The sequence below is a fragment of the Pseudophryne corroboree genome, chromosome 2 (genome assembly GCF_028390025.1).
Source record: "Pseudophryne corroboree isolate aPseCor3 chromosome 2, aPseCor3.hap2, whole genome shotgun sequence".
Classification (NCBI taxonomy): Eukaryota; Metazoa; Chordata; class Amphibia; order Anura; family Myobatrachidae; genus Pseudophryne; species Pseudophryne corroboree.
In genome coordinates this window covers 932,384,489-932,408,429 of record NC_086445.1, presented here as the reverse complement: position 1 = coordinate 932,408,429, position 23,941 = coordinate 932,384,489, and the positions used below count along the sequence as shown (strand labels likewise).

At 46.8% G+C, this 23,941-nt stretch overlaps 1 protein-coding gene across 3 annotated transcripts in view; it reads right to left on the bottom strand.

Moving 5' to 3' along the window:
- Nucleotides 1-23,527, bottom strand: part of TMEM45A (transmembrane protein 45A) — a 62,442-nt gene extending 38,915 nt beyond the window's left edge. Inside the window, exons 1-2 of one of the 3 annotated variants that reach the window (XM_063956239.1) lie at nt 23,364-23,527; nt 9,001-9,137 (exon numbers count right to left, since the gene is read on the bottom strand). The gene's annotated coding sequence lies outside the window, so the exon portion shown is untranslated. Of the gene's footprint in view, nt 1-8,021; nt 8,123-9,000; nt 9,138-23,363 lie in introns of all 3 variants that reach the window. The other 2 variants (XM_063956238.1, XM_063956237.1) reach the window with 2 other exon arrangements.
- Nucleotides 23,528-23,941: the final 414 nt, after the last annotated feature.

The following is a 23,941-nucleotide window of genomic DNA, read 5'->3' as shown; positions in this document are numbered from 1 at the left end:
TTTCACACAAAGGAAGGACTCGGGTTAAACCGGCTTATCCAGGCAAATTCCCGGGTCCAAATGCTTGCCCTGGGAATTTAATCTCTTGTGTGAAAGGTGGTACAGAGCTGGGTCCAGGATCCAACCCACGTCACAAAAACCAGATGGAAGCCCCGGCTACTATCTGAATGCAGTATTAAAGGGCTACATTTGCTGCTTGTTGCTGACTTTCCTCAGCAGGTAGCGGTGTTCAACAGGACAATACTTACCTCTCCAATGCCTCAGGAGTAATATAAGCAAGCAATCGGGCATTCACTCATCTTTTGTATAGCTCTACGGACTAATCTAGGTGAGTGCAATTTCAGGAACAAATGTTCTATGTTGCAAATAAGCAAGCTGAATCAGAGTTGCACGCAACATGACTGCAGTTGTCGGAAGCCCCTGTAGCCTGATTTACTACCTTACGCTAATGCGAGTTTCCGATTAAGTCATGTAGGGGCTCGTCTGCAAATGGAATGTGTTTTCCTCACTCCTAAGTGCTGCCAATGGATTTTACACCAGCCACGGCAACCATCATCATCAGTAACTGCACTTGCATCAACCCCATGCTAAGTGTAAGACATACATCAGGAACAGACTTCCATCTCCTAGCACAGAGCTTTTAATAAATGCCCATGACCAGAGGTTAAAGTGAGCTGGAACAGGGTGGAACTGCGTTCCGTCAGTTCCATTTGGAGCCGGACCACAGTTCCGCCTCCTCCGGCTCACCTAACCCAGGGAAATGCCGAGCGCCCGCTGATATTGTGTTATCAGTGGGTGCCCGGCAAATTCCTCTCAACGGCAGCAGGTGCAGGAGCTCACTGCTGAGCTCCGGCTTCCGGCTCCCGAGTCCTGCAGAGTGCACTATGGGAGAGACATCATGATGTCTCTCCCATAGTTCCGGTGCAGATCTAATGGGGGCAAACCAGCTGGGGGCATATCTAGTGGGGGCAAACCAACTGGGGGCATATCTAATAGAGGCAAAACTACTGGGGGCATATATAGTGGGGGCAAACCAACTGGGGGCATATCTAGTGGATATCTAGTGGGGTCAAAACTACTGGGGGCATATCTACTGGGGGCATATCTACAGGGGGCATAGCTACTGGGGGCATATCTACTGAGGGCATAACTACAGCGGGCATATCCTCTGGGGGCCTAACTACAGGGGGCATAGCTACTGGGGGCATAACTACAGGGGGCATATCTACTGGGGGCATATCTACTGAGGGCATAACTACAGCGGGCATATCCTCTGGGGGCCTAACTACAGGGGGCATAGCTACTGGGGGCATAGCTACTGGGGGCATAACTACAGGGGGCATATCTACAGGGGACATAACTACTGGGAGGCATTACTACTAGGGGCAATACTACATGGGGGCATTGCATAGGGGGCATTTAATAAGGGGAATCCCTCCTGGGGACAGAAGGGGCACTACTACTTGGGGCACTGCATAAGGGGCACCAATACTATGGGTGTATTATTTGGGGTGTTACTACTGTGGGCTTTGTGTAAAAGGGGCACTAATGTGTGTCATACCATGAATAAGGGACACTACTATGTGGTGTAATGTGAATATTACACAAGTTTGGGGGGGGGGGTGAGTTCCACCACCTGTCTAGGACCACTTTAAGCACTGCCCATGACACTCCCACAAGGCGGTATGGTTATGTACTATCGACACCACCCAGTTCACGTCCTGAAGCCCCCTATTTCCCAGAAAGACAGATCCAACCAAGTTGTGCTCAACTCAGGACAGGACGGACGCAAAGTTGTGTAAATCCACATCTGCTTATGCGCTGTATGCACAAAATCACCATTTGCGCTGGGAACTGTGCGACTAAGATTCAACTCAAAGATGTGAGAGGTCTATCCCTCCAGAGAAATATTGATAGATTTATTGATGTCTATGCCTTATGGTGTATGTCATCCATGCCCACATCACGAAAATGACACAGACATTAATAGATCCCAGGCAGCCAGTATTATACGTGTATAGTTCCTGGAAAGCATTTTAGAAAGTTAAAAAAATAATTTCTAAAGAAGTCTATTCCTGAATCCCAACCAGTGACAATATACAATCTAAGTGTTTTTTTGTTTGTTTTTATTCTAAGGTAAAAATGGAATTTAAGGGGGTGTGGCCTAGCTGCTGCAGGGAGAGGACGTGTCTGTGCAGAGCTCCGGGCTATCGGGACCTTCTCTCCCTCCCTGCTTGCCCATACTTGCTCCTTTCCACCTGGTGCCCTCTCCTGCTGCTGTGCGCTGGACAGTTTGTGAGGTCCGCGGAATCGGGGAGCGCTCCTGGAGGGTCCCGCGGATTGTGGCCTACCTACTGCCCAGAAGCTGGGGACTAAAGTTACAGGCCTACCCGGGCCTGACTTCCGGAGCCGGGGGAAACGGTACGCGGCACCGCCGGACGACTCCTAGCTCTCCCTGCCAGTTCCTGAAGGGTCTCTGGGGGCTCCAAGAGGCCGTGGACCAGAGGATTCTTGTGTTCCCCCTCCTGTGTGCTGGGACTCTCTCTCTGTCTCCTGCTAGGAGGGAGACATTCACAGCCTGCGGCCATCTTTGATTTCTGGGCAGTCTGCAGCTATATCTCTTTGTGCGTCAGAGTCTGGGTCCTAGGCAGAACCAGGACTGGTGTTCTCTGCCCAGAGCTCTCCTCCAGCACCCATCACTGCCATCTCCCTTGGTGTGGATATTACACTGCATTATAGTGCTGTAGATATTCCCGCTGGAAGTCTGTGAGTACCCCCCTGCTGGGATTTGTTGTGCCTTTCTCATATTTGTCATCTCTCTGTCTGACCCCACAAGGGTATTATGCATGTAATGATGCTTGGATAGGGGTCTGATGTGCTCTGTCCTCTCCACGCCTCCACCCGGGGTTCTCATGCATACATAATAGCTTTTGTTTGGAACCAGCATTCTAGTCTGCCTCCAGGGACTGTGACGCATTGGCCTCACCCGCTTCACCTGCTTATTCCACTCTATTGTAGTTCTCTAGTGATGCCCCCTAAAAAATTCAAGGGCTCGCTCCCGCCCCCGGTGGCCTTCTCTAATCAAAAAGGGGTGCGTGTCTCCTCGTCCCCTGCTAGGGGCCCCATCCCGTCGAGCCAACCTGACCGCACTTTGGAGGGCTCTGGCCGCTCCTTATCGGTACCTGGGGTGGACCCTAACTCTACGGATCCTCTCACTGTCAAGACTTTGTGTCAAGTCCTTGCGGCCTTTAAATCTGAGCTCTTCAAGACCTCTCTATGCTATTCACAAAGTCAAAGTGGAGTTAACTGCTTTAGGTGACCGTACGGATCACCTTGAATGTAAAATGGAAGAACTGGTGACCTCCCATAATGAGCTTATTTCTGCCCATGACCGACAACAAGCTGAGATGGAGTCGTTTAAAGACAAAATGGCGGATTTGGAGGACAGGTCGAGGAGAAATAATATTAAAATCCGGGGGATCCCTGACTCGGTGGACAATTCGGAACTTCTAGACTATGCCATGAGCCTTTTCCATAAACTGCTCCCTGGGGCAGAGGGCAGAGATCTTCTCATTGATTGAATTCACCTGCTTCCAAAACCGCAGTCGGTTTCTGCTTCCTATTCTCGAGACACCCTCCTCCGTGTTCATTTCTTCACGACCAAAGAGCGGATTATGCAAGCTGCTAGATCTGCATCTGACTCGGATACGCTTGGAGGTCTACAAATATTCCCTGACTTCTCAGCATTGACCATCTCTAAACGTAGAGCTCTGGCTCCTATCACGGAGGCACTACGTTCTCACAACATCCGATACAGATGGGGCTTCCCAGTGAAATTGGTGATCTCCCATGAGAATTCTTCCTACGTGGTTGCCAACCTGGACGCTGGGGTTAAGCTGCTTGCCGATTGGGACATCACCTTTAAAGTGCCTTCTACATTGAAGACTCGCCCGCTACTTACACATGAGTGGTCTGTGTCTTGACTGATTACTCTATATTCCACTTACCGTGGTTCCTGGTTGATCTTATTGTTTGGTTGGGGTCTTAGTCCCCCCTGTAATCCACATCAGATACGCAAGTTCATCTGTTATATATGTATATGCTTTTGGTTCCTTCATTTGCTGTTTATGTAACTATGTGTGCCTGCATTTTCTTCTGATTCTATCTCTGATATCCTTCTTTTCCATTATTAATGCAAACCTAAGGGTATCTTACTGGTCGCTTAAAATGGTTGAAAGTGTACTTGTCTGTACCCTTATTGTTACTTATATTTTGGATGTACATTACAGCTTCAGGTATACATGCGTCTTTTGTACCCCGGGTGGTGATGCTACCATCACCTCCCTATACTTTTTCTACTGCACACCTTTCCCCTGCAGTAGCAATACGGACCCGATATACTGGGCCCTTTTGGTTTTTCCTACCAGTTCTTTCCTCTTTTTTTCCATAGTTTGCCCCACCTCCCCATCCCATATGGGATGTCAGCTGTTTTCGATCTTTTTCTATTTTAAATGGTGCGTGTATACTCATTGAACTTTAAAGGGTTAAACTCCTCCAATAAACGCAGGCTGGCCTTGTCCACTTTTCATATACACAGGGCTGACATAGTTGCCCTCAGAGCCGGCCATAGGCATAGGCAAACTAGGCAATTGCCTAGGGCATTTGATATGCCTATGGGCATCAGCAGCTTCTGCTGATTAAAATGATATGCGGCATGCCTATATTCTCTGTGTAGCATTTCTTATGCAGATACAGCCACAGTCTCACACAATATATAGGCATGCTGCATATCATTTTAATCAGCAGAATCTGCTTGTGCTTTTTTAAATGAAAATGCAAATAAGATGCATTTTCATTAAAAAAAAGTGCCCGACGTTAGCATTGAGGCAAGATTTATGAGGACACATCTGTATCCAAGCAAAGGAAGAGGTCACAGTGTTAGTGGCAGTGTGAGTGCTGTGTGCATGTGAGTGGGTTGGTTGTGCAGTAGTGTTCGGAATATGTGTAAGGAGCATTTTGTGTGTCATGTAAAAATGCATTAATAATATGCAACATATGTGTAAGGGGCACTATGTGTGTCATTATGTGTATAAGGGCATTAATGATGTGCAGCATATGTGTAACAGGGTACTACTGTATGTGTGTCATTATGTGTATAGGGGCACTAATAATGTGCAACAAATGTGTAGAGGGCACTATGTGTGTCATTATGTGTATAAGGGCATTAATAATGTGCGGTATATATGTAAGGGACATTATGTGTAAAAGGGCATTAATAAAGGTTGTCATAATGTGTAAGGCGCATTATGTTTATAAGGACATTAATAATGTGTAAGGGGCATTACTGTGTGGAATTATGTGTATAAATGCATTACTAATGTGTGGCATTATGTGTATAAGGTGCTCTATTATGTGGCGTTGCGTATAGAAAGGGCACTACTGTTTCATATAATATGAATAAAGAGCAATAGGGTGTGGTGTAATGTGAATAAGGAGCAATTCAGTGTGATGTAATGTGAATAAGAGGCTCTACTGTAAGGAGTAATGTTTATAAGGTAAAGTAATACTACTGTGGGATGTAATATGAATTATGGACACTATCGCATGATCAAATGTGAATAAAGTTGCAGTACTGTGTGGCGTAATTGGAATTGGGGTTACTATTGTGTGGCCATGCCCCTTGCCAGCAAAAACACACCCCTTTTGTGCGAACTGTTTCTTTTTAAAATATAGGGGCTACAAACACCAAAATAAGGTCTGCTATGGGTAAGGGGTGTTGGTGCTGGGAAAGAGGTGCAAGGTCAGAGGCGGAACCAGCGGTGTTGCTAGGGGGCACCAGCCAAAATCTTGCCTAGGGCATCATATTGGTTCGGGCCGGCTCTGGTTGCCCTGCAAGAAACACATTTTTCGTCAGCGGGTCCCCTGGTTCTGAAAGACCGGAGATACCCAGTTGGCTTTTTTGCAAATGGTCCCTTCAAGCGAAATGGAGTGGCCGTTATTTTTCAGAGCTCTGTTTCATTTGAACTGCTATCCCAATCTGCCGACAAAAATAATAATTTCCTCATTCTAGTTGGAAAATTGGAGGGAAAACTAGTCACGATAGTTTCTCTCTACGCTCCCAATTCTAACCAAGTCCCGTTCCTCAGAAAAGTTTGCTCGGCTATTGCGAATGTTCGTCAAGGTGCCTTAATTGTTTTGGGAGACTACAATTTAGTGCTAGATCCAAAATTAGATAGATCTACTCAATCTCCTTCTCAGACGTCCACAGCTTCAGCTGGCCCATCCATAGCCTTCCGTAATTTGCTGGCGGAATATGACCTATATGACCTGTGGAGAGTTCAGAATCCAACTGGGAGAGATTATACGTATTTCTCAGTGCATAATTCCTACTCTCGCAAAGATCTTATTCTTTGCGATAAATGGACCTTGCAACACTCAGAACAGGTGGATGTTCTGCCTATTTCTTGGTCGGATCATGCCCCACTCCTATGGTCATGGAATATTTACCATCAATTTACTCCCCCACGGCCGTGGCGCCTATCCCCCCACCTTTTATCAAACCCTATATCTAAAAAAGCGATCGATGATTGCGTCTCCCATTATATGGAAACTAATTCTCCCTCAGACACTTCTATCCTGACTTTCTGGTGTGCCCTTAAAGCTGTTGTGTGGGGCACAGCGATCCAGGCCGATGCTAGACTTAAAAGACAGGCAATCCAACAGCAACAGGACTTGGAATCTAAACTGAAAGAGGTTGAGGATAGGGATAAGCTCCACCCCTCTAGGGCCCTACGTAAGGAATTAAATGATATTTGAGGCCACCTTCAGAAACTTCTTATGAGATGGACCCAATTTGCTTTAAATAGGCTGAGACAGAAGTTTTACTTGACTGCTAATAGGCTAGGGAAAATGCTGTCTCACAAGATCCGTGCCCTACAGGCTCGAAATAGGATTAGACATCTGATTTCCCCTCAAGGTGGTAAGGTGTCCAACCCATATGACATAGCAAACCAATTCGCTAAATATTATACCACCCTGTATACTCTTTCTTCTGACCATCTCACTTTTCAACCTACCCCTGCCTCTATACAATCCTTCCTAGCTGACGTCAAACTCCCCTCCCTCTCTGTGGAACAACTTGAATTATTAAATGCCCCGTGGACCTCCCCTGAGATAGTTCAGGTGATGAAATTACTCATTCATAAGCCCTGGGTCCAGATGGCTTATGAATGAGTTTTACCTTTCTCTTAGTGACCAATTATCTCCCACCCTGACCTCATTGTATAATGCAGTCTCCTCTCTCGGCGCTTTCCCGACAGAAATGTTGGAAGCACAAGTTATCACTATACCCAAGCCCGGTAAATACCCAGCGCATTGCCAAAATTATAGGCCATTGCACTTGTCAACGGCGATGTTAAAATATTTGCCAAACTCATCGCCTCCCGTTTAAATGTTTTTTTACCGTCCCTCATTTCCCATGACCAAGGGGTGTAGTATGAGTGGCCGGCGGCCGGGATCCCGGGGGCCAGCATACCGGTGCCACGCTGCGGGCACGGTGGCGCACTATTTATTCTCCCTCCAGGGGGGTCGTGGACCCCCAAGAGGGAGAATATGTGTCGGCATGCCGGCGGTCGGGATCCTGTCGCTGGTATGCTAGTCGACAGGATCCCGGCCAGCAGCATACTGAAGACCACCCTGACCAAGTTAGGTTTCTGCCAGGTAGACAGGCCCCTGACAACACCCATAGAGTCTTTGACTTAATTGATTCTATTCCCCCTCACACTGGCCTTCTTCTGCTCTCTTTAGATGCCGAGAAGGTGTTTGATAGATTGAACTGGCTATATATGTCCTCGGTTTTGGACAAGTTTGGTTTTAGTGGTCACATTCTTTCTTCGGTAATGTCTTTATACAGCTCTCCCTCCACACGGGTATTTAGTAACGGTTTCCTGTCAGATGCATTCCCTATTAGGGTCAGGATGTCTGGGGATTTTCCGGGGGTGACGATTGGCAATACTACTCACAAGTTCTGCCTCTTTGCAGACGACGTCCTCTTATTTGTTACAGACCCAATATCCTCTCTCCCGTGCTTGCATGATATCTTGGGACGATATAGTGAAGCTTCCTATTATAAAATGAATACAATAAAGACAGATGCTCTCCCCATTAATATTCCAGCTCCCATAGTGTCCACCCTTCAATCACAATATACATATAACTGGCGTTTGGCTTCACTTCAATACTTAGGGATCCATATCCCACACTCTATAACCTCTGTCCTTGACGTTAATTTACCCCCACTCATTAATAGCTTTTTAGACCTGACTAAGTCCAGGTTATCTTATGACATTTATTGGATTGGTCACTTAGCAGCCTTTAAAATGACCTTCTTACCTAAACTTATGTACTTATACTGAACCACACCTTTTCTTTTCCCTAAAAAGTACCTAGATAGGTGTCGCTCTATACTGTTACGTTATGTCTGGAAGGTGCGACCACCTAGACTGGCTCGGTCCAGAATGGTTCTCCCTCGCAGAAAAGGAGGGCTAGATATGCCTGACTTGGTTCTCTACCAAGAGGCTTGTGTGCTAGCCCTGCTCAAATACTGGTTGAGTGGAGCGCCTGCAGTGGGATGGGTATCCCTTGAACATACAGGGAGTTTGGACTTCCCATTAGAAGATATTTTTAAGATACACCCAAACTTTAGACCTCGTTCTTTGACCCTTCTCCCAGCCACGAGAACATCTTTACAGATGTGGGATAAATTAGTGAACCGCCTACCTGGGCATCAATTTCCTTATTCTACTATCTGGTTACGAGCCACAGCTAAATTAATCCCTACTTTAAATCTCTCTACCTGGTATGTTTGTGATTTGAATGTTTTGGGTGATCTTCTGGATGGTGATGTTATAATCTCATTTTCCCGACTCCAGTCTCGATTTAACCTACCAAGTGGAGAATTATTACATTATTTCCAAATTCAACACTGGTACAAAAGTTTACCTAAACATGTGGCTCCTTCAAATCCGTTGTCCCAGGTTGTATTAGCGCGTGTGTCTTTGTGTGATTCCAGGAGGGACATCTCTTTTTGGTATAAGACTCTTGTCAGTTTACTTGTTACCACAAAATCTAGTGCGCAGCTGAAATGGGAACAAAACTTGGATTTCCCCTTGTCTGAAACCCAATGGGAACAAATATTTATTTCATCCTATCAAATGTCTAAGTGCCTGAATCACACAGAGATGCATATCAAACTTCTTAACAGACTGTATTTAACACCTGATAGGTTACATACATTTCGGCAGTCTTGTTCCAAATATTGTTGCCGTAACTGTGGCTGGGGAAGTAGGCAATATTTTTCATATTTTCTGGCCCTGTCCTTCCCTTCGAAATTTCTGGTGTGAGATATTTACACTGATTAATAAGGTCTTAAACCTGTCGCTCACCACCTCTCCGGTCTTAGCTCTATTCCATATTTTTTCCTGCTGAGGTACCACCTCATCAAAGATATTTGGTGGGGCATATTGGTGTAGCAGCTAGGGCTGCATTTGGCCCAAAGTTGGAAACAACCTTCTCCTCCTCCCCTAGCCCTAGTCACCAACAAAATCCAATTCCATTTTACTATGGAAACTGAGTTTATGCCTTATTCCTCCTCAGCTTCCTCCCCGTTAGTGACATGGGTGGCTTGGCACGAATACGTAACTGGTGGTGGAGGTGTTTCTCCTCCCCCCTAACGGACTCTGCTTTCATATCCGCCTTGAGTACTGACCATACTAATCCTGTGATTCCAATTGATTCTCTGTCTATTGATATGTTTCACTGTTTGACCTGTGTCCATCTATATATTTTTCCAGATATCTTTGTATTTCTTGTATTTTGCCTATATTGGACTGTTATGTTTAACTACTTAACATCCCTGATATTTGTATGTCTACATCCCGTTCCCCTGGTTCTGTATCCCTTTCCCTCCCCTCCTCTTTTCTTTTCTGTATCCCTTCCCCCTGCAAAAAGAAAATCTGTTTTCAATAAAAATTATTGATGGGAAAAAAAATGGAATTTAAATATGATACAACTCATTTTATAGCAAGTAGGAAAGATTACTTCTGCTGAAGAGATCACAGAGCATTTGATATTGCACTAAACTTTGGGGGCGATTTATCCAATCTTGGAGAGGGTATGGGTCATTAGGTCGACAGTCATTAGGTCGCCCACTATTGGTTGACATGCATTAGGTCTACAGGGTCACTAGTTTAACATGGTCATTAGGGCGACATGAACAAGGTCGACATGGAAAAAGGTCGACATGAGTTTTTTTTAACTTTTTTTGGTGTTGTTTTCTTCGTAAAGTGATGGGGAACCCCAATTAGTGCACCGTGTCCACTTGCCATGCTTCGGGCAAGGTGCCTCACTTCGCTACTGCTGCGCTCGGCACAGGTCACCGTTCCCTATTGTAGTCCACGTGGATCGTAAAGTATGAAAAAGTTCAAAAAATAAAAAAGGGAAAAACTCATGTCGACCTTTTTCCATGTCGACCTAATGACCATGTTGACCTAATGAATGTCGACCAACAATGGTCGACCTAATGACTGTCGACCTAAGTCTTGTCGACCTAATGACCGTAAGCCCTTGGAGAGATAAAAAGAAGAAATGCCCATACCTACCAATTAGCTTCTAAAGCAGTGCTAGAAAAATGACAGTAAAGAGCTTATTGGTTGCTATGAGCAACTTCTAGACTTTTCCTCTCTCCAAGATTTGCTTAATCTCCCCCTCTCAATTACAGATCAAATGGATATTTTACACATGAATGAACCCCCGTAAGCACAGCTGGGCAAAGGACAACTAATCATGAAACGATACTGTATTTTTTTATTTTAATTCCTACTAAATAGCCTTTCTACACAAAGATCAAAGAGAACTATGTGAATCAGGAGGAATATTCATGAGTAAAGAACTAGAACAATTGGGAAATGAAAGGGGAAAATTGTGCTCAGAATGTGTATGAGATGTCTGCTGAAAATGGAAAAGAGTGTTCAAAGAAATCATACCCTATAACTCCTATGTACCAACCCTCACTGATTGTCAGGGAGACTCCCTGAAATAGTAGCAATCTCCCTGACTCCCTGAAATAGCGGCAATCTCCCTGACTCCCTAAAGAGTCTAGCAATCTTCCTGATTACATTACCTCCATTATGTAGCTGTTATATTCTTGGGGGGGGGGGGGGGGGAGAGAAATCAGGGATATACTGTATACACATCCTCCGGGTGGGAGCAACAATGTCGGCTGACTAGGGAGTGGAGCTATGTAAAAGGGGGTGGGGCTCTGAAAAAGAGGGTGGTCTGGAGGCGTAGAGATGAGATTGACATCACGGCCACGCCCCCTGCTATGCAATACCCACATTACCGGCATTGTAAAGCGGGGGATGGGGCTACGATGACATTGTTCACCAAGAATCGCATCATCCGCCTCCTTAGACCGCCCACTTTCTCCAGCGGTATGGGGGTACGAGGGGCTGTGGGGGCCTCCGGGAGGCTTGCCTACCTTTCTGGGGGCCGGGAGCGCCACCTAATTTTTGGGAGCCTCCCAGCTGATCCGGGAGAGTAGGCAAGTATGATTCATATATGATAAGCAATGCCATGTCCCTGAATTGGCTACGGGCCTAATTCAGCATGAGTCGTAACTAACATGCGGGGGGCCACCCAGCACAGGGCAAGGCCGCACTGGATGCCGGGTCACCTCCTCCCCCCCCCCGCACTGAAATGCGAGCGCTTCACTAAACAGCAAAGCACTCGCATGTTTAGGGTTGCCCCATGCCTACGCAGCCCAGCAGTGAAGGCAGATGTCGGGACACCATGTTTTGGGTCGAATTGGCTGTGTGTGATGTCACGCAGCCACCGCGGCCCGCCCTGCAAATGGTCTGGACACGCCTGCGTTGTCCGGACCGTCTCCCCCCCCAACATTGCAATGCCACCCCCAAAACGCAGCGTTGACGCCCCAGTCCTCCCCACTAACGCCTCTGCCTGTCAATCAAGCAGAAGCATTCGCATAATTGAGATGCCAATGCAGTTCGGCTCCTGAACGTGCGCAACACTCACAGGGGCTTCAGTGTGCAAACACTTCTCTGGTGGAATTAGGCCCTATAAGACAAAAGATTTTCAAATAAGGTTTCTCGTGGCCACTTATGGAACCACTAGTAAAACACAATACACAAGCAAGCCCTGAAAAGTTTCAGTCTCTTTTCATCAACAAGTAGGACTAATGAACTGCTTTGGGGCTCATTCACAGTACATTTTGATGGAAGTAATTTTTATGGCCTGCCTCCCAGATGTAGCACTACACTTCTGTGCTTATACTGTAGGTATTAGTTACACAATCTCCCTCAAATACTTTTTCAAAAATATTTTATTATTATTTATTTGTATAGCGCCACAAGGGATCCGCAGCGCCCAGTTACACAGTACACAAATAAGCAAAACAAGAAAACAGCGACTTACAGTACAAGACAATATAGGACTAGTACAGGGTATACAAACATTGTTACGGGTGTAGTATGTTATGCCGGCGCTTGGGATCCCGACCGCCGGCATGCAGGCAGTGGGGTGAGCGCAAAAGAGCCCCTGCGCTCGCCACACTGCGGGCGCGGTGGCGCATAATGCTATTTATTCTCCCTCCAGGGGAGTCATGAACACTCCAAGAGGAAGAACAGTTGTCGATATGCCGGCTGTCGGGATTCCGGCGTCGATATGGTGAACACCGGGATCCTGACAGGCGGCATATCTAATGCCTCCCGATGGTTACATCAGGAGACAATGTAATAAGTATCAGGGTGGCAGAAAACAAAGGAATTTGGGGCTGTCGAAACAGTATGGAGTATAAGATGGTTTAGGTAAGAGAGGGATGACCACATGAGGAAAGAGGGCCCTGCTTGTGAGAGCTTACATTCTAAAGGGGAGGGGCAGACAGACAGAGGTGACACAAATAGGGGAGACAGGGAGAATGGAACAGAGGGTTAGGATGAGAGACGGCTGGGTTTGATGAAAAATTGGGTCTTGAGAAGTTTTGTAGAGAGATGGAAAGTCTGATAGGGATAGGCAGAGTAGGCAGGTATGCTATAACTTCTGTGCATTTACCCTGACAAATGAAGGGATAAAAGTATTTACCGTATAAGTTGGCACTAAAGTGCGTGTGTAAAACCACTTCCTCTCTGTGCTTGATTTGGCGGGAGATAGGGCATAGGGGGAATGTGTTTTCCTTATACGTAAGTGCTCTCCTCTCTATGTCACAGCTCTCAGAAAGTCAGAGGAACTGTATGATGGAAGCTGCCAGGAGTGAGTTAGACACAGAGGGACTGATAGTTTTTTACACTTGCATAAAGCCTAATCCAAAAATTTATGTTGTTTGTGTTTCCCAGTGTAGAAGTGTTAATCGGGGTTGCCGACTTTCTGTCTGCCCCCTCCGGGAGAGGGCAGCCAGCTTGGCACAGCAGGAAACATGGAGGGAGGGCGTGACTCTGGATAGGGACATGGCGGTGGTGTGACTATGTACTGGAGGCAGTACAGGGTGCGTGACAGTCGTGGTCGCATCATCGTGGCCACACCACTGCTATACAAAGCTGATATCATAGGCATTGTACAGCATGGGGAGGGGGAAGCTGATATCATAGGCATTGTACAGCATGGGGGGATATCATAGGCATTGTACAGCATGGGGTAGGCAAATATGGTGTTAATGAATGAAGCATGATAGAAATACACATTGGTGGTCATTCCGAGTTGATCGCTCGTTATTTTTTTTTCCGCAACGGAGCGATTAGTCGCTAATGCGCATGCGCAATGTCCACAGTGCGACTGCGCCAAGTAAATTTGCTATGCAGTTAGGTATTTTACTCACGGCATTACAAGGTTTTTTCTTCGTTCTGGTGATCGTAATGTGATTGACAGGAAGTGGGTGTTTCTGGGTGGAAACAGGCCGTTTTATGGGAGTGTTTGAAAAAACGCTACCGTTTCTGGGAAAAACGTGGGAGTGGCTGGAGAAACGGAGGAGTGTCTGGGCGAACGCTGGGTGTGTTTGTGACGTCAAACCAGGAACGACAAGCACTGAACTGATCGCAGTGGAAGAGTAAGTCTCGAGCTACTCAGAAACTGCACAGAGAAGTCTTTTCGCAATATTGCAAATCTTTCGTTCGCAATTTTGATAAGCTAAGATTCACTCCCAGTAGGCGGCGGCTTAGCGTGTGCAATGCTGCTAAAATCTGCTAGCGAGCGAACAACTCGGAATGAGGGCCATTGTTCATGTATTCCACTGATGGCGTACAAGATAATACATTCTCACCGTATCTTAGGTAACTGACATCTCCACAAGACACGTATACCGTGCATGTGTGTCAGACATCATACAGATTATAGATCTCTATGGCAGACCTTGGACCTTGCTTATAGCTCTCATAACTGTCACCTGAATAAATGTCAGCGGGGATTTTGCTCTAAAGTAACAAAGATACGTGAGCAATCCCTTATGTGTGTCGTGGTCAGCGGTTATAACAGTGCTAACAATGGGCCTGACTCAGATGTGGACAGAGGAGGTGTCTGATGTAAGTAGATGCCTCCTGCCTGCATTAGTGATCCAAGCTGCATCCTAGGATGTAACATCACATCACCTGCAACTATCTTCGGCTGGCCAGGAAATCTACATCTTCTGGCAGAGATCCTGGCCTCATCACTCCCCTAAAATGGCTGTGTTTCTCTCTGTGCAAACAGCTGGGATTATTACTGACCCAGTAAAACAGTTCAATTCACGTGTGTAAGATTAAGAAGATCCAGAAAACATGGCCTGTTGGTAGTACTTGAGGACTGGAGTTGAAAACCCTCGGCTAGAGCATTTCTTTGCAACTCTATGGCACAATACTGGATAGAGACTGATACGGTCAGCACCGCGTGGACTCCCAGAGCAACCAGCTCCCAGGGGCACCAAGACCCACCTTCTAAAAATGGGATGGAGCTCTTGCAATGGGCAGTTGAGATAGAGGGGTAGAGATGGATAGTCCAAGACTGGACAGCGTGAGAGATTGGTGCATAAAGAAGGCAGTTTAGATAAAATTTGTGGCACCACTGTAGCTCACATTCCTGAACCACTTTGTGATTGCGAAATGGCCTGTCCAGCTGAGGTTAGCCTGCCTGTTTAGGATTATGTACCCACTGGTATTGAAATGAAACACTTAAATTGTAGTTTTAAATAATTTTGCCAAATATGATTATGTATGACTGAAATTATATAGCAGCACATCCATCTAACCACTTTCGGTTGCAGATCCTGCCATGCTTCTTAAAGGGACACTATCACGAACATTGCAAAGAATTTGATATTCATGGGTTGACAACAAAGGAGGCAACTTTCCACACTCATTTCAATGGCATTTCCAGCATGGGTTATTGAAATTAATGGGAAAAATAAGATTTTACTTACCGATAAATCTATTTCTCGGAGTCCGTAGTGGATGCTGGGGTTCCTGAAAAGACCATGGGGAATAGCGGCTCCGCAGGAGACAGGGCACAAAAAGTAAAGCTTTTTCAGATCAGGTGGTGTGCACTGGCTCCTCCCCCTATGACCCTCCTCCAGACTCCAGTTAGGTACTGTGCCCGGACGAGCGTACACAATAAGGGAGGATTTTGAATCCCGGGTAAGACTCATACCAGCCACACCAATCACACCGTACAACCTGTGATCTAAACCCAGTTAACAGTATGATAACAGCGGAGCCTCTGAAAGATGGCTTCCTTCAACAATAACCCGAATTAGTTAACAATAACTATGTACAATTTATGCAGATAATCCGCACTTGGGATGGGCGCCCAGCATCCACTACGGACTCCGAGAAATAGATTTATCGGTAAGTAAAATCTTATTTTCTCTATCGTCCTAGTGGATGCTGGGGTTCCTGAAAAGACCATGGGGATTATACCAAAGCTCCCAAACGGGCGGGAGAGTGCGGATGACTCTGCAGCACCGAATGAGAGAACTCCAGGTCCTCCTTAGCCAGAGTATCAAATTTGTAAAATTTTACAAACGTGTTCTCCCCTGACCACGTAGCTGCTCGGCAAAGTTGTAATGCCGAGACCCCTCGGGCAGCCGCCCAAGATGAGCCCACCTTCCTTGTGGAGTGGGCCTTTACAGATTTAGGCTGTGGCAGGCCTGCCACAGAATGTGCAAGTTGGATTGTGCTACAGATCCAACGAGCAATCGTCTGCTTAGACGCAGGAGCACCCATCTTGTTGGGTGCATACAATATAAACAACGAGTCAGATTTTCTGACTCCAGCTGTCCTTGCAATATATATTTTTAATGCTCTGACAACGTCCAGTAACTTGGAGTCCTCCAAGTCACTTGTAGCCGCAGGCACTACAATAGGCTGGTTCAGATGAAATGCTGACACCACCTTAGGGAGAAAATGCGGACGAGTCCGCAGTTCTGCCCTGTCCGAATGGAAAATCAGATATGGGCTTTTGTAAGATAAAGCTGCCAATTCTGATACTCTCCTGGCAGAAGCCAGGGCTAGAAGCATGGTCACTTTCCAAGTGAGATATTTCAAATCCACCTTATTTAGTGGTTCAAACCAATGAGATTTTAGAAAGTCCAAAACCACATTGAGATCCCACGGTGCCACTGGAGGCACCACAGGAGGCTGTATATGCAGCACTCCCTTAACAAAGGTCTGGACTTCAGGGACTGAAGCCAATTCTTTTTGAAAGAAAATCGACAGGGCCGAAATTTGAACCTTAATAGATCCCAATTTGAGACCCATAGACAATCCTGATTGCAGGAAATGTAGGAATCGACCCAGTTGAAATTCCTCCGTCGGAGCACTCCGATCTTCGCACCACGCAACATATTTTCGCCAAATTCGGTGATAATGTTGCACGGTTACTTCCTTCCTTGCTTTAATCAAAGTAGGAATGACTTCTTCCGGCATGCCTTTTTCCTTTAGGATCCGGCGTTCAACCGCCATGCCGTCAAACGCAGCCGCGGTAAGTCTTGAAACAGACAGGGACCCTGCTGAAGCAAGTCCCTCCTTAGAGGTAGAGGCCACGGATCTTCCGTGATCATCTCTTGAAGTTCCGGGTACCAAGTCCTTCTTGGCCAATCCGGAACCACTAGTATCGTTCTTACGCCTCTTTGCCGTATAATTCTCAATACTTTTGGTATGAGAGGCAGAGGAGGAAACACATACACCGACTGGTACACCCAAGGCGTTACCAGCGCGTCCACAGCTATTGCCTGCGGATCTCTTGACCTGGCGCAATACCTGTCCAGTTTTTTGTTGAGGCGAGACGCCATCATGTCCACCATTGGTCTTTCCCAACGGGTTACCAGCATGTGGAAGACTTCTGGATGAAGTCCCCACTCTCCCGGGTGAAGATCGTGTCTGCTGAGGAAGTCTGCTTCCCAGTTGTCCACTCCCGGGATGAACACTGCTGACAGTGCTATCACATGATTCTCTGCCCAGCGACGAATCCTTGCAGCTTCTGCCATTGCACTCCTGCTTCTTGTGCCGCCCTGTCTGTTCACATGGGCGACTGCCGTGATGTTGTCCGACTGGATCAACACCGGTTTTCCCTGAAGCAGAGGTTCTGCCTGGCTTAGAGCATTGTATATTGCTCTTAGTTCCAGAATGTTTATGTGGAGAGACGTTTCCAGGCTCGTCCATACTCCCTGGAAGTTTCTTCCTTGTGTGACTGCTCCCCAGCCTCTCAGGCTGGCGTCCGTGGTCACCAGGATCCAATCCTGTATGCCGAATCTGCGGCCCTCCAATAGATGAGGACTCTGCAACCACCACAGAAGAGACACCCTTGTCCTTGGAGACAGGGTTATCCGTAGGTGCATCTGAAGATGCGACCCTGACCATTTGTCCAACAGATCCCTTTGGAAAATTCTTGCGTGGAATCTGCCGAATGGAATTGCTTCGTAAGAAGCCACCATTTTTCCCAGGACTCTTGTGCATTGATGTACAGACACCTTTCCTGGTTTTAGGAGGTTCCTGACAAGCTCGGATAACTCCTTGGCTTTTTCCTCCGGGAGAAAAACCTTTTTCTGAACCGTGTCCAGAATCATCCCTAGGAACAGCAGACGAGTTGTCGGCATTAACTGGGATTTTGGAATATTCAGAATCCACCCGTGCTGTTTTAGCACTTCTTGAGACAGTGCTAATCCCATCTCTAGCTGTTCTCTGGACCTCGCCCTTATTAGGAGATCGTCCAAGTATGGGATAATTAATATGCCTTTTCTTCGAAGAAGAATCATCATCTCGGCCATTACCTTTGTAAAGATCCGAGGTGCCGTGGACAATCCGAACGGCAGCGTCTGAAACTGATAGTGACAGTTTTGTACAACGAACCTGAGGTACCCCTGGTGTGAGGGGTAAATTGGAACGTGGAGATACGCATCCTTGATGTCCAAGGATACCATAAAGTCCCCCTCTTCCAGGTTCGCTATCACTGCTCTGAGTGACTCCATCTTGAACTTGAACTTCTTTATGTACAGGTTCAAGGACTTCAGATTTAGAATAGGCCTTACCGAGCCATCCGGCTTCGGTACCACAAAAAGAGTGGAATAATACCCCTTCCCTTGTTGTAGAAGAGGTACCTTGACTATCACCTGCTGAGAGTACAGCTTGTGAATGGCTTCCAAAACCGTCTCCCTTTCGGAGGGGGACGTTGGTAAAGCAGACTTCAGGAAACGGCGAGGTGGATCTGTCTCTAATTCCAACCTGTACCCTTGAGATATTATCTGCAGGATCCAGGGATCTACCTGCGAGTGAGCCCACTGCGCGCTGTAATTTTTGAGACGACCGCCCACCGTCCCCGAGTCCGCTTGAGAAGCCCCAGCGTCATGCTGAGGCTTTTGTAGAAGCCGGGGAGGGCTTCTGTTCCTGGGAAGGAGCTGCGTGTTGCTGTCTCTTCCCTCGACCTCTGCCTCGTGGCAGATATGAATAGCCCTTTGCTCTCTTATTTTTAAAGGAACGAAAGGGCTGCGGTTGAAAAGTCGGTGCCTTTTTCTGTTGGGGAGTGACTTGAGGTAGAAAGGTGGATTTCCCGGCTGTAGCCGTGGCCACCAAATCTGATAGACCGACTCCAAATAACTCCTCCCCTTTATACGGCAAAACTTCCATATGCCGTTTTGAATCCGCATCGCCTGTCCACTGTCGCGTCCATAAAGCTCTTCTGGCCGAAATGGACATAGCACTTACCCGTGATGCCAGTGTGCAGATATCCCTCTGTGCATCACGCATATAAAGAAATGCATCCTTTATTTGTTCTAACGACAGTAAAATATTGTCCCTGTCCAGGGTATCAATATTTTCAATCAGGGACTCTGACCAAACTACCCCAGCACTGCCCATCCAGGCAGTCGCTACAGCTGGTCGTAGTATAACACCTGCATGTGTGTATATACTTTTTTGGATATTTTCCATCCTCCTATCTGATGGATCTTTAAGTGCGGCCGTCTCAGGAGAGGGTAACGCCACTTGTTTAGATAAGCGTGTTAGCGCCTTGTCCACCCTAGGAGGTGTTTCCCAGCGCTCCCTAACCTCTGGCGGGAAAGGGTATAATGCCAATAATTTCTTTGAAATTATCAGCTTTTTATCAGGGGCAACCCACGCTTCATTACACACGTCATTTAATTCTTCTGATTCAGGAAAAACTATAGGTAGTTTTTTCATACCCCACATAATACCCTGTTTAGTGGTACCTGTAGTATCAGCTAAATGTAACGCCTCCTTCATTGCCAAAATCATATAACGTGTGGCCCTACTGGAAAATACGGTTGAATCGTCACCGTCACCACTGGAGTCAGTGCCTGCGTCTGGGTCTGTGTCGACCGACTGAGGCAAAGGGCGTTTCACAGCCCCTGACGGTGTTTGAGTCGCCTGGACAGGCACTAATTGATTGTCCGGCCGCCTCATGTCGTCAAACGACTGCTTTAGCGTGTTGACACTATCCCGTAGTTCCTTAAATAAAGGCATCCATTCTGGTGTCGACTCCCTAGGGGGTGACATCCTCATATTTGGCAATTGCTCCGCCTCCACACCAATATCGTCCTCATACATGTCGACACACACGTACCGACACACAGCAGACACACAGGGAATGCTCCTAACGAAGACAGGACCCACTAGCCCTTTGGGGAGACAGAGGGAGAGTTTGCCAGCACACACCAAAAGCGCTATATATATATATCAGGGATAGCCTTATAATAAGTGCTCCCTTATAGCTGCTTTGTTATATCAAAATATCGCCATAAATTTGCCCCCCCCTCTCTGTTTTACCCTGTTTCTGTAGTGCAGTGCAGGGGAGAGACTTGGGAGCCGTCCTGACCAGCGGAGCTGTGAGAGGAAATGGCGCCGTGTGCTGAGGAGATAGGCCCCGCCCCTTTTCTGGCGGGCTCGTCTCCCGCTATTTAGAAAAATCAGGCAGGGGTTAAATATCTCCATATAGCCTCTAGGGGCTATATGTGAGGTATTTTTAGCCTTTATAGGTATTCATTTGCCTCCCAGGGCGCCCCCCTCCCAGCGCCCTGCACCCTCAGTGACTGCCGTGTGAAGTGTGCTGAGAGGAAAATGGCGCACAGCTGCAGTGCTGTGCGCTACCTTTAGAAGACTGCAGGAGTCTTCAGCCGCCGATTCTGGACCTCTTCTGACTTCAGCATCTGCAAGGGGGCCGGCGGCGCGGCTCCGGTGACCATCCAGGCTGTACCTGTGATCGTCCCTCTGGAGCTTGATGTCCAGTAGCCAAGAAGCCAATCCATCCTGCACGCAGGTGAGTTGACTCCTTCTCCCCTCAGTCCCTCGCTGCAGTGATCCTGTTGCCAGCAGGAATCACTGTAAAATAAAAAACCTAGCTAAACTTTTTCTAAGCAGCTCTTTAGGAGAGCCACCTAGATTGCACCCTTCTCGGCCGGGCACAAAAATCTAACTGGAGTCTGGAGGAGGGTCATAGGGGGAGGAGCCAGTGCACACCACCTGATCTGAAAAAGCTTTACTTTTTGTGCCCTGTCTCCTGCGGAGCCGCTATTCCCCATGGTCTTTTCAGGAACCCCAGCATCCACTAGGACGATAGAGAAAGCTCGATTAGTCTCTCTCTCTCTCTCTCTGTTTAAAATAAAGTCCCTGGTAGACATCTATCTGTCCATTTGGGCAAGTCTCGAGAACCACTGGATGGATGTTGATTCAGTTTTCTAAATGTTATAGAACATTTGTTGAGGACAATTTAGATGTATTAAACACTAATCTATAACTAAAGGGATCCAAGCAGTGACAATTTTAGTGAAGCAAGTCAGCTCCCATGTAGTTGGAGTAGCTATTGTAGCAACCCCTCCAGTCCTCAGCCAACCACAGCAGGAGACAGCCTGGCCTAGGGTTTACATAAACAGGAAGGCCACAAAAATGGGGGCCTTGCTATAATGAAAACAGATCCTTGGCTAGTCTAGGAAACCTTGGTGCATTTATGCGGTTGTGCCTGCAAAACAACAGCACTCAAACCTCCATCACCCCTACTACCCAAACACTACCAGCACTGTGCTGTGAGTTTATCAATAACCTACCAGAGTACTGAAAAACAGCAACTGTGAAAGGAACATAACTCCCAACCCTCCGGGCTAACTCCCATCTGGAGTTGGGAGACATGGAATATTTACATGTAGCACACAGTCTTTAAGTAACACTGAAATTAATGGGCCATTTAAATGTACTGGAAAATATCTATTCATTATTATTATTATTTTTTACATCTAACGGGTTTTAAGCAATCTCGAGTTTCTGAAATCAATGAAAACATTTTAACTGATTTCAAAGGCAATTTATGAAATTGATTCTTCATAAATCACCCCTGCAATGTCTTTTGATTATATTATTTCAGGGACGTGTGGGAATATATAGTGATTTTATGTTGATTTTATGCACATCAACCAATATAGCTACCACCAAAATATATCCTTTATACTGTATACTGAAAACAATCTTTAGACATTATTGGGAGGGGGTATTTAACTGCAGGCGAATACTTCCACCCAGCCGAATCAGCCTGACAATAGCTGCGCTTTATGGCAGCCTGATCTCGCACAGAGGTGTTTGTTGCCCAATACGGTAACAAGCAATTTTGTGCATATTCGGGATTTGGTTGGGTGAAGGATGCGAGATGCAGTTGCTGGCGTTTAAACGCTGTGGCAGTGCCAATTCACACCCTTCACCTGGAATTGAATTTCCCCTTGTGAATCTAGTACACACAGGAGACCAATTCAACAAAGAGTTGGGGCCCTACAAGCCGTTTTCATGGGAAATTCACACAGTGAACTTCATTTGCAATTCATTTCCAACATAGGGGGCCATTCCGAGTTGATTTGCAGGGTTACGATCATGACAATAGACATGCGGGCGGAAGCCCAACACAGGGCACAGAGGCAATGCTTTTGCACTTTAGGAGTAGCTCCCGGCCAGCGCAGCTTTAGCGTGCTGGCCCGGGAGCTACTCGTCGCTCCACGGACCGCAGCGGATGCGTGTGACATCATGCAGCTGCTGCGGCCCGCCCCCAGCATGGTCCGGCCATGCCTGCGTTGGCCGGACCGCGCCCCCATAACGGCGGGCAAACGCTGCCGTGCCGCCGCCTCCCACCCAGCGACCGCCTCTGCCTGTCAATCAGGCAGAGGCGATCCCAGGGAAACGACGGGCTTCGGCCGTCCAGCATGCGCCGGCGCAATTCCGACCCGATCGCTGCGCTGTGATAAACTGCAGCAAGCGATCGGGTTGGAATGACCCCCATAGTAAAGTATAAACCCTTGGGGCAGATGTACTAAGCCTAGGAGAGTAATAAAGTGGAGAGAGATAAAGTACCAACCAATCAGCTCCTAACTACCATGTTGAAGGCTATGCTTGACAAATGACAGTTAGGAGCTGATTGGTACTTTATAAGGCTTAGTACATTTCCCCAGGGAGAGCCGAGCAGCTGATCTGTGGACACATCACTAGGAAGTGATTCCCGGCATCATGTACGTGACAGAACTCATGGACTGTGACTGCACAGGGCAGACACACCTTCCCCAGCACACATACTCTATGTACTGTACTGTATTTGGCATATATAATAACAGCACCCATACCTGATTCATGCGCTAACATCCACAGTGGCACCAAAGGTGCAGAGTAATACCAGGCAATTAACCAAATATACAAAGCAATATTAAGATAACTTACAGGAGGTTACAGATAAAAACATCTATGGGCTATTTGGCAACATATTATAAGTTAATATAAACAGATATGTTTGTTGTAAAAGGATTTGATACAATCATCGTCCTGCATGAAAGCAACAAGTTTACTCACCAACTTAGGGTCCGGAGTCAGCTCTGTAACTTGAGCTCTTTAATACGTCTTCCGCTGTATAAACATAGGGATTATTTACTACTATATATTACTGGGCAATGCTGTCCCTGGGGACAGCAAACTACAACTGGTACCACTGAAGATGCATTGCCTGGCTCTAACAGTACGGCACAGTAAGTCAACATGATTTGCACTATACATTGGTGAAAACACATTGGGGTGGAGAAACACCCGTGGGCTCTGGTAGGCTCCCACAGCTGTCCATCTTATGGCCAGCATATTCCACGTGTACCGTCTTTCTCCCCCCTGTGGCAGGTATTAGGTACTGCAGCCATATAGTGAGATGGGGCACTGGAATTGGAAAATGTGATGTTTAGTTTATATTCCCTTTTTTTTTTTTTTTGGTATGTACAGAAGTCAGAATCAATCTTCTTTGAAAATGACCAATAGGACACATTGTCCTATAATTGGGTAGCCCAAAATGGCCATCGGCCACATGAGTCCAGAAACTGACAGCACTTGGAAATAAATTTTGCCTCACAAACTTTCTACACTGCTCAAAAAAATAAAGGGAACAC